General features: G+C 44.7%; 1 protein-coding gene across 1 annotated transcript in view; it reads right to left on the bottom strand.

Annotated features, from left to right (window-relative positions):
• The window catches only part of LOC109908468 (ephrin type-A receptor 7), a 175,572-nt gene that overhangs the window by 114,501 nt on the left and 45,191 nt on the right, over positions 1 to 15,880 (bottom strand). The gene's annotated exons all lie outside the window — the stretch shown is intronic.

Consider the following 15,880-nt stretch of genomic DNA (forward strand, 5'->3'; position numbering starts at 1 on the left):
TGTGACTCTGGATGGCAACATAATGATGTTTGTTTCCAGGAGCTGATCGTGGACTACAGGAAATGGAGAGCTGAACATGCCCCCATTCACATCGACGGGGCTGTGAGGAGCGGGTCGAGGGCTTCAAGTCCCCGTGTCCACGTCAAAGGATCTATCACGGTCCACACACACAAACACAGTTTTGAAGAGGGCACAACATGGTTTTTTCCCCCTCAGGAGGCTAAAAAGGTTTGGTATGGACCCTCAGATCCTAAAAAAGTTCTACAGCTGCACCATTGAGAGCATCTTGCCTGGCTGCATCACCGCTTGGTATAGCAACTGCATGACATTCGACCACAAGGTGCTACAGGGGGTAGTGTGTACGGCCCAGTACATCCCTGGGAACGAACTCCCTGCCATCCAGGACCTCTATACCAGGCGGTGTCAGAGGAAGGCCCTAAAAATGGTCAAAGACTCCAGCCACCCAAGTCATAGACTGTCCCCAAACTACATCAAGGCAAACGTATAAGAGTGTTAAGTCGGGACCAAAAGTCTCCTGAATAGCATCCACCCCCAAGACATAAGGCTGCAAAATAGTTCAATAGCCAACCACATAGCAACCCGGACTATCTGCATTGACTCTTTTTGCCACACACGCGCTGCTGCTACTGTCTATTATCTATCCGGTTGCCTAGTCTAAGAACCTACATTTCCTCATATCCCTGCATATCAACTTGGTACTGGTTCCCCATCATTGGTCATTGTGTCTTTATTTCTATAATTATTATATGTACGGTTGAAGTGGGAAGTTTACAGACACTTAGGTTGGAGTCATTAAAACTGGTTTTTCAACCACTCCACATTTCTTGTTAACAAACCATAGTTTTGGCAAGTCAGTTAGGACATCTACTTTGTGCATGTCACAAGTCATTTTTCTAACAATTGTTTACAGACAGATTATTTCACTTATAATTCATTGTATCACAATTCTTTTGGGTCAGAGGTTTACATACACTAAGTTGACTGTGCCTTTAAACAGCTTGGAAAATTCCAGGAAATAGTGTAATGGCTTGAGAAGCTTCTGATAGGCTAATTGAGATTTCTGTCAATTGAAGGTGTCCCTGTGGATGTATTTCAAGGCCTACCTTCAAAACTCAGTAATTCTTTGCTTGACATCATAGGAAAATCAATAGAAATCAGCCAAGACCTAAAAATAAAAAAATTTGTAGACATCCACAAGTCTGGTTCATCCTTGGGAGCAATTTCCAAATGCCTGAAGGTGCCAAGTTCATCTGTACAAACAAAAGTACGCAAGTATAAACACCATGGGACCACGCTGCCGTCATACCGCTCAGGAAGGAGACGCGTTCTGTCTCCTAGAGATGAAGGTACTTTTGTGTGAAAAGTGCAAATCAATCTCAGAACAACAGCAAAGGACCTTGTGAAGATGCTGGAGGAAATAGGTACCATAGTATCTATATCCACAGTAAAACGAGTCCTACATCGACATAACCTGAAAGGCCGCTCAGCAAGGAAGAAGCCACTGCTCCGCCTTAAAAAAGACAGACTACGGTTTGCAACTGCACATGGGGACAAAGGTCATACCTTTTGGAGAAATGTCCTCTGGTCTGATGAAACAAAAATAGAACTGTTTGGCCAAAATGACCATCGTTATGTTTGGAGGAAAAAGGGAGAGGGCTTGCAAGCCAAAGAACATCATCCCAACTGTGAAGCACCGGGTGACAGCATCATGTTGTGAGGGTGTTTTGCTGCAGGAGGGACTGGTGCACTTCACAAAATAGATGGCATCATGGGGAAAAGAAAATGATCTGGATATATTGAAGCAACATCTCAAGACATCAGTCAGGAAGTTAAAGCTTGGTCGCAAATGGGTCTTCCAAATGGACAATGACCAAGCATACTTCCAAAGTTGTGGCAAAATGGCTTAAGGACAACAAAGTCAAGGTATTGGAGTGGCCATCACAAAGCCCTGACCTCAAGCCCATAGAAAATTTGTGGGCAGAACTGAAAAAGCGTGTGCGAGCAAGGAGGCCTACAAACCTTTACTCAGTTACACCAGCTCTGTCAGGAGAAATGGGCCATAATTCACCCAACTTATTGTGGGACGCTTGTGGAAGGCTACCCAAAACATTTGACCCAAGTTAAACAATTTAAAAGCAATGCTACCAAATACTAATTGAGTGTATGTAACCTTCTGACCCACCGGGAATGTGATGAAAGAAATTAAAGCTGAAATAAATCATTCTCTCTACTATTATTCTGACATTTCACATTCTTAAAATAAAGTGGTGATCCTAACTGACCTAAGACAGGGAATTTCTACTAGGATTAAATGTCAGAAATTGTGAAAAACTGAGTTTAAATGTATTTGGCTAAGGTGTATATAAATTTCCGACTTCAACTGTATATATAAATATGTATATATTTTTTATTGAATTCTGCATTGTTGGGATTGTCCCGCAAATAAGACTTTCACTGTTAGTCTACACCTGTTGGTCACGAAACATGTGACAATTAAGGTCACGAAATTAAGGTCATGAAACATGTGACATTAAGGATGTTTCCGAAAGAAGTTATATCCGCTTCGTGATCTGAATCCTTTCCACGATACTAACGAGTATCGTGATACTGGTATTGTCCTGGCCCTGATACGCACACTGACACAACACTTTACATCACATTGCAAATACAAGAACTGAATTATTCATAAACACACAACCATCTATACTCTGGACCCATATGAATGAGGCAATAACCATGGCCTATAATGAGCCAACAGCCGGCTCATATCCCATCACAGGTGGCATGTGGAGGGGAACTGTGTCCCTCTAGGCAGCCCTGGGGACAGTCGTCCGACCCTAAATAACCGCTCCAGAGGACATCACCCCGTCCCCAGGTCCTTAAAAACCACTCCTAAGGTCCCCACAAACCACAAATCCACCCTGGGGCTTTTATCTCAAAGGGACTTCACCATCTGCATCTAAAGCTGGGATAGGCTACCCAGTCCCCACAGGGAAGGCTGTTCCGGGATCAGTTTTATCCCCCAGGGTGTGTGTGTTAGGGAGCATTCAACACCTTTATCACCAGCTACAGCTCAGCAGTTTACCAGCCCGGCCCGCGGCCTGTCTGTCAGTCCGGCTGCTGCCTCGTAAAACCACCGGGGATTTATACACCACGCTATAACACCGGCCAAATGAAAATGATGACACCGGGCGGAGAGAGAGGGGGGCTGGTGTTTCAGAGCTGGATGAGCAGTGGTGTGTGCGTCTCTGTCTGTGAGTGCGGGAGGTAGGGCTGGGCGATATATCAAATTATTTAGATTAATTCAAATATCTATGTTTTAGCATGATGTTCCAAATGTCTGTCGTAAGAATCAAGGTTAACGTTGTTTCGTTTTGTGAGAGTTCTTTTTTTGGACTTGTGTCTGCACAGAAGGAGCAAAGGAGACCAAACACCTCCCCTTGCCACTCACAACAACAACGACGACGACGAAAGATACCTTCTTCCTCTCTGACAACATGCAGTTTAAACTCGATATTTGCATTTGAGGTTTGGTCCTCCAGAACCACTCATATGAACAGCGAAACGCTCAGACATTATTTTATTGTAATAGACGAGCACTTCCTCGTTGTAACGATACCCTTTTATTGTCTCATCTCCCAACATATAGATCAGAGCAGACCCTACTAAAACAAAAAAGTATGAATGAACATGATAGTGGGAAATTAATGCTCAGGTTATGTCGTGGGCGGCATTGCGGTACCACGTACCCGCTAGCAGCATTTTAGCCACAGGCTCATGTGCTAGTTTTCTAGTCTGTGTTTTAGAAATGTGCAATGAGCATAAAAAAAAGACACAAAACACGAACTGGCAACTATTTCTTAATCTGAGAAATAAGCATCCTCTTATCTAGGTAAACCACTTGATTTCAAATCTTAAAGTGAACAGGCTGCTGTTCAAACAGTTGGAGGCGGACAGGAGGGTGTGTTCCTAACAGTTCTGTCTTGTTAACAAGCAAATAGATCCAAGTTGGCTAGACTTGAAATAGAAAGATTAGCTGGCTACTCACTCGCACGTGGGCTTGTGCTTCAGAGATTGTTTATGAGACCCGTGTACATTTTCTATAAATGTCTGCAAGTGGATGTGCAGTGTGTGTGGTTCTGGTTCAATTTGTAAAAAGATAAATCATGGATTTTCATAAAACAGACCGGAAAGCCAGATCAGTGATTATTACAAAAGAGCAGGTTAAACTATTTGGATAAAATAACTAAACTATTAGTGGGTCTTATGGTTGTGGAAGGCTTATCTTTAGCCCAGGTATAATTTTACTTGCAGTGTATTGACCTTTAAAGCTTCAAAAATGATCAAGATATATATCGTGAATCGCCCATAAATGTGATTTTTAGGCCATATTGCCCAGCCCTATGAAGGGGAGACTGTAAATTAAGTGAAGGCATGAAGCCTGTCAGTGCGTATATGTGTTGGGACTGTAATGTCTAAAGTCATGTCTGTCATGAGGGGCGGCAGGTAGCAGGTAGAGCATTGGGCCAGTAATGGAAAAGTTGCTACATCGAATCCCCAAGCTGACAAGGTAAAAAATCTGTCATTCTGCCCCTGAGCATGGCAGTTAACCCACTGATCCTAGGCTGTCCTTGTAATTAAGAATTTGTTCTTAACTGACTTGCCTAGTTAAATAAAGGTTTGATTAAAAATTCATTTAAAGAGAATCCGTGTACGTGTGGATTTAGAGTGGTAACAACAGTTAAGTGTACGTGAATGAATGTTTGACAGGCACAAGCTACTCTGGTTACATATCTGGGAGTCCTTGTGTTTTTCAAAGTGAAATGACAGACCGAGTTCATCACTGTGTGTAGTGTGGGTGTGTGTCCCTGGCACAGCAGGAGCGACAGTGTGTCCCCGACTCCCCCCCCCCCGCTGACTATGACCTTCCCTCCGAGCAGGGTGTTCCCTCCGAGCAGGGTGTTCTCTCTAACACCCCCCCCCCCCCTATACTTCTAGAGTAGTTCTCTATTTCTCTGAGGGTCACTGGGGTTCCGTGATCTTGGGGGAGGAGTGTTGAGTTCATGAACACTCCATCCATCCATCCGACACCCAGCCAGGAACTAGTTCAAACACTGACATAGAGGGGCCGAACAACCCATTCCCAGCTCCACTGAGGCACACACCCGGTCCAATATGATGGATGATGAGTGGAAATAACTCATTCAACAGTAGATTTACACTAACGGATGACAGGTATTCAGTGTCAGCCTCCACAACAGTGAACAGAGACAAACAAAGAAAGAAAGGGTGTCAGACATTTGCATGTGAGAGTGTGTGAGGATGTTCCCCATGTTCTGCTAAGCCATTGGAGAGAGAATGTGCATTTTAGCATACACAACCCCACCACACAGATCCCCCACCACACAGATCTCCCACCACACAGATCTCCCACCACACAGATCTCCCACCACACATACACTTGACTTACCTCATTCCCTCTCGAGGCTAGCTGAATCAGACTGTGTGTGAGACTAGACTAGGAGGCCAGGCGCTCTGAGGGGACATTGATAGTGTGCACTCTGTAGGGAGGGAGGAGACATTTAACACCCCCTCCTGGCTGTGTATGCCCCTCTAGCCCCCCGAGGGAGGTGACCTTCAGGGACCGGCTGCTGACTGGAGTCAACACCAGACACAGGGGGCATCAGGAGAAGGAAGATAAAGAGTGGCAGGGAGGTTAAAAGCAGTGGTGGTGGCAAAGAGAACAGGGGAAGACGGGAGAGGGAAAACAAAGTGAGAGAGGGGAGGGAAAGAGGGGAGGAGAACATAGAAGAGGAAAAGAGAAGAATGAGAAAGAGAGGAAAGACAGGAGGGTAAAAGAAAGAGGAAAAAGACTTGAGCAGAGAGGGTTGCTCTAGCCTATCACATTGATAGTATAGCACCTAAGGTGTTCAGCATCTCCCTCTCCATCCCTTCCCTCCAGCTCTCTCTCAGTGTGACAGTGGACCCACATTAACCCTAGGGCTTGGCAGGAGCGCCATATACCACACTGCGCTGGAAATGTCACGGATAACATCCCCTTCAGTGTGTCAATCGTGTGTGTGTGTGTGTGTGTGTGTGTGTGTGTGTGTGTGTGTGTGTGTGTGTGTGTGTGTGTGTGTGTGTGTGTGTGACAAAGAGACAGAAACAGATGGATAGAGTTAAGGACAGATTGTGAATGTGAGTCAGGAAGTGTGGGAGGAAGCCAGAGTCTGTGCACGCACATGTGCCATTGTGTTTGTGAGTAATATGCATGTGTGTATCTGTGCCATCTTTTTGTATGTGTGCGAGTTGTCCATCTCGGTGTGTGCGTGTGTGTGTGTGTGAGTATGTGTGCGTGAACATGGAAATGTCATCCATTTTCTTTGGGGTGGGGTTAGGTGACAAATGACAACAAAATGAGGCGTCAGAGCGGTGCCAGGGCAAGCTGGCAGAGCAGCCTTCCTATACAAGGGGGCTGAGAGAGAAAACCCACTGCAGGCTAGCAGAGCTGTGAATACAGAGACCCAGACGTAGTCTGGCAGCACACTCACAGATACATCACACACCCTTCATTTCAATACTTCCCCTCTCTATTGGTGGTTAGTTAGAAGCAGGAGTGCCAGGTTAAGACAACGGGATTGATATTACACAGACAGGCTGTTAGGAGTTATATCCAATCTGATTCTAGACCAGTTTTAACCAACTGATATTGTTGCATCAGGACAGCTAAGGTGACTCTGGGTCAGTCGGTAGGCATCCTCAGCTCACCTCTCACTGCAGTGCGTGGAAGGGTTGGACCAACGATTCTCAGGACAACGTGCTCCAAGAGTCTAGCTCCTTCATCTCCTCTTCCTCCCGGGTGAAGGAAGGCAAAGGAGGGTCTGTGCCAAGCCATTTCAAGATCCTCGGTGTGTGCGCATGCATGCGTTAGCGGTGAGACGTCTCGATGGCCTGGCTAAATAAATACATCAGATGCTTGAGTAAGAAGCGTGGGTTTTGTCTCCCGCCAGAGCGTGAATTATTGAAACTGAGCGCAGAGAGACAGCGAACATTAGTGGGCGTGAGGTAGGGAGGGGAGGGCTCCACCCGCCTCCGCTTTCCAACAGATGGGCGAGGATGGCACCTCGCCAGGGGAGGACCAGAGAGAAAGAGCGATGGGGTTGGGAAAAATGCAAGAGAAACGTGGTGAAGGAGATGGAGAGAGAGCAGAGAAAGTGCCCAAGAGAGCGAGAGAGGTAAAGCGAGGACAAGGAGGCGAGGGAGTGACAGAGGGCCAGAGCTATAAAACATACTTCCACGCTCCAGTGCCAGCACATAACGGTGTCTCTGGCCTCGCAGAATGTACGCCCGTTAACCTGACTCACCCTGTCTCCCTCTGCCTTACGGACCCTACAGCAGAGAAGCAAAAGAGAAGAAGGAATAAAGAGGGTGGGGCTAAGAGTGAAGAGCGAGTGGGACCAGTGGAGAGGAAAGAGGGGATGTGAGAGAAGGACAGGGAAGAGGAGATAGAGATACCAGAAATGGAGGATGTAGGGGGTACAGTATAGGAGAGGGACTAGGAGAGATGGGACAGGGAAGAGGAGATAGAGACACCCAAGAGGGAGGATGCATGAGGTGGAGTATGAGAGAGGACCAGGACAGAGGTGTTTGAGGAAGTCAGCAGTACAGTAGACATGAAGTGTACACTCTTAGGGAGTACTCTAGGGAATGTGCGTGTGTAAGTGGATAAGCCTCCAGCTGGACAGCAGAGTATATGAAACAGAGATAATGACAGGAGGAGCGGCTTCAGGCATTGTCTCTAATTATAGAGAAGTCAGTTACTGTACACCAGCTAGCCTTAAAACAAGAAAACCACAAGCAAGCGCACACAGACGCGCACGCAACCACTAGCACGCGCTAGCTCACACACGCACTAGCACACAGAGCACCGCACATTTTGAGGTGAAATATGAATAAGTGATGGTGTTTCAGAGCGCCACAAACTACGTGGTGAGGTTCGAGGGAGGAGGGCTACAACTTAGACAGGTGCCTTCCCTTCCCTGGAGACCAGGGCTGTATCTCAAACCGACACACTGAGCACTTTGAGCATTCAATCCCTCAATATGCGCGTTCACCAGTCATCGCAAACGCTAGTTGTCGAGTCATCGAGCGCTCTACTGTGCCCTTCAGAAGCCTCTTTAGCGAGTGGGCATGCTATGCCGACTCGGCGCCCTTGGCAGCAACTTATTCCCATTAATCTTAGCATGTTACCTAGCAACAACAAATCATTTTTATGTCACCCTCAAAATATAGTCAGAATTGATCAAGAAATCCATCATTCATTTTGAAGTTTAATTTCGAGATCTTAGCAGCACGATTGGACATCTAGCTAAGGAGTTTAGGTGTATTTCCAATGTTTGATCATGTACACAAAAACCTATCCTTGCTAGCTAAGCCTGAGCCAGTCACTTCATACGAAATGAAAGCGAGCCAACTAGCTAGTGCGCCACTAAATGCAATGCTCCTTCCATAAGCAAGCTAGCTAGCTACTGTAGTATCATTTTATCACAATTAACACGTTTTAATGAAGCACCAAACAACCTGTCAGTACAGCAGTACTGCTGCGCTGTGCGTTTAGCTGACCCAACGTTATGATTTGTGCTTTGGAAACACGCTGAAATACCGACTGCCTGCTGGGAACATGTCTACAACTTCATCAGCAAGCTGTCAAACTACTGTAAACAAGTGACAAGTTATATTCTGTTTATTAGTGCAGTGCCCAACATCCTTAACTAGCGCTAGCAAAGAAATCCATCCCTGTGTTTGTCAGTGAAATTAGCTACAAAGAGCTAAAACCAGCTGATGAAATCACTGGCAACCAATATACTTGCAAATATTTTATTTTTTAGAATTGTGACCAACCGGCTTGATCTTATGTAGCAACATTTAAAATGATGTTTTTTAGAGTAGAGACTCAGAGCTAGAAATAGTAGATCATACACTAAAGTTGAGGAACAATGAGAAAGTCTCACTTTTGAGAAAATGGTCCTTGAATATTTTGGTAAACCTACTGGAAAGCTCTTCTTTGTCTACACCCATTCAGCATTGTTCACACCCTCTTAAGCCTTAGCCCCACCCATCTCTTTAAGGATTCACATGTGAGGCCATGTACTAAACAACCAAATATTAATACTATGGGTTAGGGATGCACAATATATCAGTGAACATATATCGGAATCGGCTGATATTAGCTAAAAATGCCAACATCGGTATCGGCCCGATGTCTAGTTTAACGCTGATGTTAAAAACCGATGTCAAAGCTACCGCGCATACCTTTATAACATAGGTACATGACGTAGTGATACCACGTAAAATTTTGCGCTACACATGCAACACAGCATTCCTAACCTAGCCCACAATGTATGCTGTGTGGATCGAGCAGTCAACAAGTCAAGCAGTCATTTGAAAGAGTGAGTAAAAGTTCAGCGAGACAACGCAAAGGCGAAATCCATTAAAGCCAAGATAATGCAATTCATTGCCCCTGACAATCAACTGTTCTCTCTCGTGGGTGATGTTGGCTTTCGCCTACTGGTCGAGCACCGGTACACACCACCAAGTGCGCTATTTTTCCAGATGTTGCCCTACCGGAGTTACACATTAATAGCGTCACTGCTATTAACTTCATGACATGCATACTATGGAACGCCGTTTGGGTCTTTGCGTGACAAAAAAGATATATTAGCACTGTCAAAGCTGTACAAAAAAGTCTGCAAACAAGCAAACACCGGCCTCGAACATTGTGTTTACAATATCGCGTTGGTAATGAAGTATCAATTGCTCGACCGCAACTTCTGGAGTAGCTAGCTTAAGCTTGGTACCTAGCTAGCAGTAATACTTTTATTTTTATTTATTTTATTTTACCTTTATTTAACCAGGTAGGCAAGTTGAGAACAAGTTCTCATTTACAATTGCGACCTGGCCAAGATAAAGCAAAGCAGTTCGACAGATAAAACGACACAGAGTTACACATGGAGTAAAAACAAACATACAGTCAATAATGCAGTATAAACAAGTCTATATACAATGTGAGGTGAGAAGGGAGGTAAAGGCAAAAAAGGCCATGATGGCAAAGTAAATACAATATAGCAAGTAAAATACTGGAATGGTAGTTTTGCAATGGAAGAATGTGCAAAGTAGAAATAAAAAATAATGGGGTGCAAAGGAGCAAAATAAATAAATAAATAAAAATTAAATACAGTTGGGAAAGAGGTAGTTGTTTGGGCTAAATTATAGGTGGGCTATGTACAGGTGCAGTAATCTGTGAGCTGCTCTGACAGTTGGTGCTTAAAGCTAGTGAGGGAGATAAGTGTTTCCAGTTTCAGAGATTTTTGTAGTTCGTTCCAGTCATTGGCAGCAGAGAACTGGAAGGAGAGGCGGCCAAAGAAAGAATTGGTTTTGGGGGTGACTAGAGAGATATACCTGCTGGAGCGTGTGCTACAGGTGGGAGATGCTATGGTGACCAGCGAGCTGAGATAAGGGGGGACTTTACCTAGCAGGGTCTTGTAGATGACATGGAGCCAGTGGGTTTGGCGACGAGTATGAAGCGAGGGCCAGCCAACGAGAGCGTACAGGTCGCAATGGTGGGTAGTATATGGGGCTTTGGTGATAAAACGGATTGCACTGTGATAGACTGCATCCAATTTGTTGAGTAGGGTATTGGAGGCTATTTTGTAAATGACATCGCCAAAGTCGAGGATTGGTAGGATGGTCAGTTTTACAAGGGTATGTTTGGCAGCATGAGTGAAGGATGCTTTGTTGCGAAATAGGAAGCCAATTCTAGATTTAACTTTGGATTGGAGATGTTTGATATGGGTCTGGAAGGAGAGTTTACAGTCTAACCAGACACCTAAGTATTTGTAGTTGTCCACGTATTCTAAGTCAGAGCCGTCCAGAGTAGTGATGTTGGACAGGCGGGTAGGTGCAGGTAGCGATCGGTTGAAGAGCATGCATTTAGTTTTACTTGTATTTAAGAGCAATTGGAGGCCACGGAAGGAGAGTTGTATGGCATTGAAGCTTGCCTGGAGGGTTGTTAACACAGTGTCCAAAGAAGGGCCGGAAGTATACAGAATGGTGTCGTCTGCGTAGAGGTGGATCAGGGACTCACCAGCAGCAAGAGCGACCTCATTGATGTATACAGAGAAGAGAGTCGGTCCAAGAATTGAACCCTGTGGCACCCCCATAGAGACTGCCAGAGGTCCGGACAGCAGACCCTCCGATTTGACACACTGAACTCTATCAGAGAAGTAGTTGGTGAACCAGGCGAGGCAATCATTTGAGAAACCAAGGCTGTCGAGTCTGCCGATGAGGATATGGTGATTGACAGAGTCGAAAGCCTTGGCCAGATCAATGAATACGGCTGCACAGTAATGTTTCTTATCGATGGTGGTTAAGATATCGTTTAAGACCTTGAGCGTGGCTGAGGTGCACCCATGACCAGCTCTGAAACCGGATTGCATAGCAGAGAAGGTATGGTGAGATTCGAAATGGTCGGTAATCTGTTTGTTGACTTGGCTTTCGAAGACCTTAGAAAGGCACGGTAGGATAGATATAGGTCTGTAGCAGTTTGGGTCAAGAGTGTCCCCCCCTTTGAAGAGGGGGATGACCGCAGCTGCTTTCCAATCTTTGGGAATCTCAGACGACACGAAAGAGAGTACAACCAGCCAGAAATGACCAGTAGAAACTGCAGTCGTTTTCATTATTATTAGCAATGATTTAGGAATCCTTGTGAGTAAGTTGCCACTTGTTGTTCGCCTATTGAAATTGAACTTCAGTTCATGAAAATAAATAGCTAGCCAGCTACTTAACCCTGTTGCCCAAAGCTAACGTTATTAGCAGCCAGCTAGCTTCATCTGGTTAGTGAGGCTTGACCGGACCCATTTATGTGTTGTGAAGCTAGCCACAATAAGGATTAGGCACAATGATGGAATTTGCCGTTTGCCTTCTAAATAAAAGTATGTAATTGGCAGTGATGTAAATGAATACAAATAGTTTAATTATGCCATAATTTTATTTAAGGCTAACCTCCAAGTCCACTATTGTGGATAATCCTTATTGTGGCAAGCTTCACATAGATGGGTCCGACCACCATTAACCAAATAAGAATTTTAGATGACACCTAGCTATATAGTTAACTAGCTAACTATAGCTAATGAAACCGATAATGTTGTTTTGCTATGTTTTTGTGGAAGAACATTGTTTGCATCCAATGGCTAGCTAGCTTTTTTTTATGACAAGCACTGTAGGTGCACGAGACAACTTTACCACCATCATAACATACGTATCGATAAATCGTTGTGACATATGAAATACGAGTGATAGTAATTACATTGATTACACCATGTAAAAATGTATAAACGCATTAAATTATTATGTGATGTGCAGTCATATTCAAGTCCTGATTGGTCAACTCAGCTTATTTGACACGTCAAAGACCCAATTGGCGTTCCATAGAAATCCTGGTTGAGAATGAAACGACTGAACAAATGAACCAACGAAACAGCATAGCAAGTAAGTGAAATAAATAGGTTTTCATTGTTTTACTGGTAATGGGGACATATGTAAACGCCAACAAAATAACTTTATTTAACTAGGCAAGTCAGTTAAGAACAAATTCTTATTTAAAAATGACGGCCCGGACAACGCTGGGCCAATTATGCACCGACCTATGGGACTCCCAATCACGGCCGGATGTGATACAGTCTGGATTCGAACCAGGGACTGTAATGACACCTCTGCACTGAGATGCAGTGCCTTAGACCGCTGAGACCATGTGTGTATGTTAACTATTTAACTGTACTAGAATGCTTAAAAGGTCACTAAAATTTGAAATATTGGTTATTGTTCCGGGGGTTTTTTTTGGCAAGGAAAATATTGGATATCGGTATCGGCGTGTTTTTGTGAATTTAATCTGGAGTGCCAGAGTGCGCTCTGGGTGTTTGTAAACGCAGAGCGTTGTCATATTGTCTGTTCGTAAATTCAGAGCGTTTTGCTCTCGGAGCGCACACTGGACGCTCTGGCCGAGGAGTAGGGTTGATCCGAACATTCCGACCTAACAACAGTAGTCAAGCACTCAAGTTATTAACTGGCTAATGTTGGCTAGCTTGCTAGCTACTTCCAGACAAATGAGAGAACACCTCACTCTGACCATTTAACTCGCCCTGGCAGAGCTGGTTAGGCTGTTTTTATGTTATCCAGAGCGTTGTTGACTGCAACTGTGCTGCTGGCAACAATTTAGTTCCTCTTTTTTGCCATCGTTTACAGACACCGGCCATATTCAACGGGTGTTGAGCACTCGTAAATTTGTCAGTTAGTTATTCTGCGCTCTGGGACACTCAGAAGAGAGTGCTCTAAAGTCAGAGTAGATAACCAGAGCGAATTTACCAGCTACTTCTATCAACAGTTGTTGCAGTGACCTCATGAACATTCTATTGAAATGGTTACTCGCATAGTGGAGTCTTGTTTAGATATGAACCATAATCCCAACTCATAACATTACTACCCTGCATGAATCTGCAGGTAGCTAACCAACAAGTTCAATGTTAGCAAGCTAACATTAGGCTAGAACTAGCAATGCAAATGGCTCTGATACACAAATACTATAACTACACAGATCATACATGTAAACGTTAGTTAGCTAACAGTACACTAACTTGAAATGAAAACGACTTTCTGACCAAATTCGAAACGTCTAATATCTGAAAATGTAGCTAGCTAGCATAGATAGACACTACTCCCTCTCAGTCACGGATGCCATGGTTGCTCTGAGTTTGAAGATGTAATCCGGAGACAGGTGTTTTATACAGCCAGCCTTCTTTCTGTGTTCTCTCTTTTCGACTCCGTCTACATGTTTGAAATCAAACCCCAGAATTTTCTCCATCTCCTGAGCTATCATACTCCACTGATTTCAAAAATCAGTCCCCCAGTAAGTGGAGAGCAACAGTTATGCAGTTCTGTGTGATACCTTTCAAAAAGGCCACGTTAGAAAGGATTACCTACACATACTGAGCAGCTCATGTTATAGACAGAAGCATGCTACATGTCAGACCAATTCGAACTGATCTCTCGGCATGTCCAGCCCATCCATTCTCTCAGCCAATCATGGCTAACGGGAAGGTTGCTGACTTTCTGTGGCTAAACCAACCAGGCTCATAATTTTATTCGTATTTACAGATGGCATACATGTTTGTTATTAAGTCACATGAAAGTCCACATTCCAGAAGGCATTTCTGCCAAAAAACACATTTTGATAAAAAATAAAACAAAGTTTACCTTTAAATAGCTTGCCTAGTTTCCTGAAACTAGTCCCAATTTTGGAATATTGATAAGTGGCAGTTGGGACGTCGAGTGCACATCTTCTCAGTGCTCATTTTGGCCAAAACACTTGCAGACTCGAGTGATCACTATCAAACACAACAGCAAGTGGCCACTTGATTAAGGGCTTAGGGGCCTAGTGTTTGGTTTGACATTCAGCCCAGCTTTACTGTTCAGCACATTACATTGCATCAATCCCTCCTCCCTTACACACAACAACACAGACAAAGGAAACAAAGTGTGTGTGCAAGAGAGTGTGTGTAGCTACGTATCGTATCATGCCCTTCCCTCTCACACACAAAACCCCCGTCTTTCTTTCTCTCCTCCTACACGCACGGGCACACACACCTAATCACAGAAGGGCGTGCAGCAGCTCTAGCCAGTGTATCATCAGCTCTGCACTGCTCCACAGAACACGGTCTCTCTCTTTACACCCTATCAGTACCTCCTCAGGCCTCTACTCAATACTACTGAGCAGCGCACACACACACACACACACACACACACACACACACACACGAGGAAACGCAATTACTCCCAAATCTAAATAAGATACAGGACACACAAGAGAAAGTACTCAAATACACTGTCGAAAAACATTTAAAAAAACAGTAAGCAAAAAAGCCTCTCGTGCATAGAAACACCTTTTGCCACTCCCCCCCCCACACACACACACCGTATTGGGTGTGTAAAATGAAATACTAGAATAGGCTGATGTGTGTTTGTCTGTCTGTGTGTGTGTGTGGATTCCAAGCCTAATTCCTCAGTTTAGTGGAGCGTTATGGCTGATCAATAGTGCTTGTGCTGTATGGCCTGTGGGAGTGTGAGAGTGCTTGGGCAGTGCTGGCCGTGCATATTCACGCCATTAACACTGAATAGAGCAGTACTCCACTGGGGCTGCCACTGATGGGCAATGACAGGGCCAATCTCCCACTAGAGTCCCAATGAGGCTAGAGCGCTCTCTCTACCAATATGCTATCTCCCCTCTCTCTCGATCTGTCTCTCGCTATGCTATCGCTCTCTGCCCCTCGCTCTCTGGGTTTCTGTTAGCCTCTCTCACATCCTCTATTACTCACTCCAAACTCCCTGTAAAACACACAAATAATGCATAACTTCCTGGAACAGGTATTAAGCTCACACATTCACACACACACACTCATACTGTATATTCTATCAGGAAAGTCCAAGCAAGTCAGCCCTGAGGGACTCTTCTCATTAAAGCACGAACACTTCATTCTCAGTGTCTCACTCTCTCTCGCCCAGTCTCGCTCGCCCATTTTCAAAAAGACACAAGATGGGCTGCGAAAGCTGATGGCAGACACCAGTCGCTCTCTCTGCTAAGACCGTCTGAACCACTGGCTGTGAGGATGAGCCAGAATCTCTAGTCCTGCATCAGAGCACTCACAGCGCCCACTGCCTTAACACTGGCCCAAGGGTGTGTATATATGTTAGTTGGCCATGAACTGCCCACGTGCCACATCCTTAACACAGCAATTCACTACAGTCATCA

Source organism: Oncorhynchus kisutch, linkage group LG17 (assembly GCF_002021735.2).
Source record: "Oncorhynchus kisutch isolate 150728-3 linkage group LG17, Okis_V2, whole genome shotgun sequence".
Classification (NCBI taxonomy): Eukaryota; Metazoa; Chordata; class Actinopteri; order Salmoniformes; family Salmonidae; genus Oncorhynchus; species Oncorhynchus kisutch.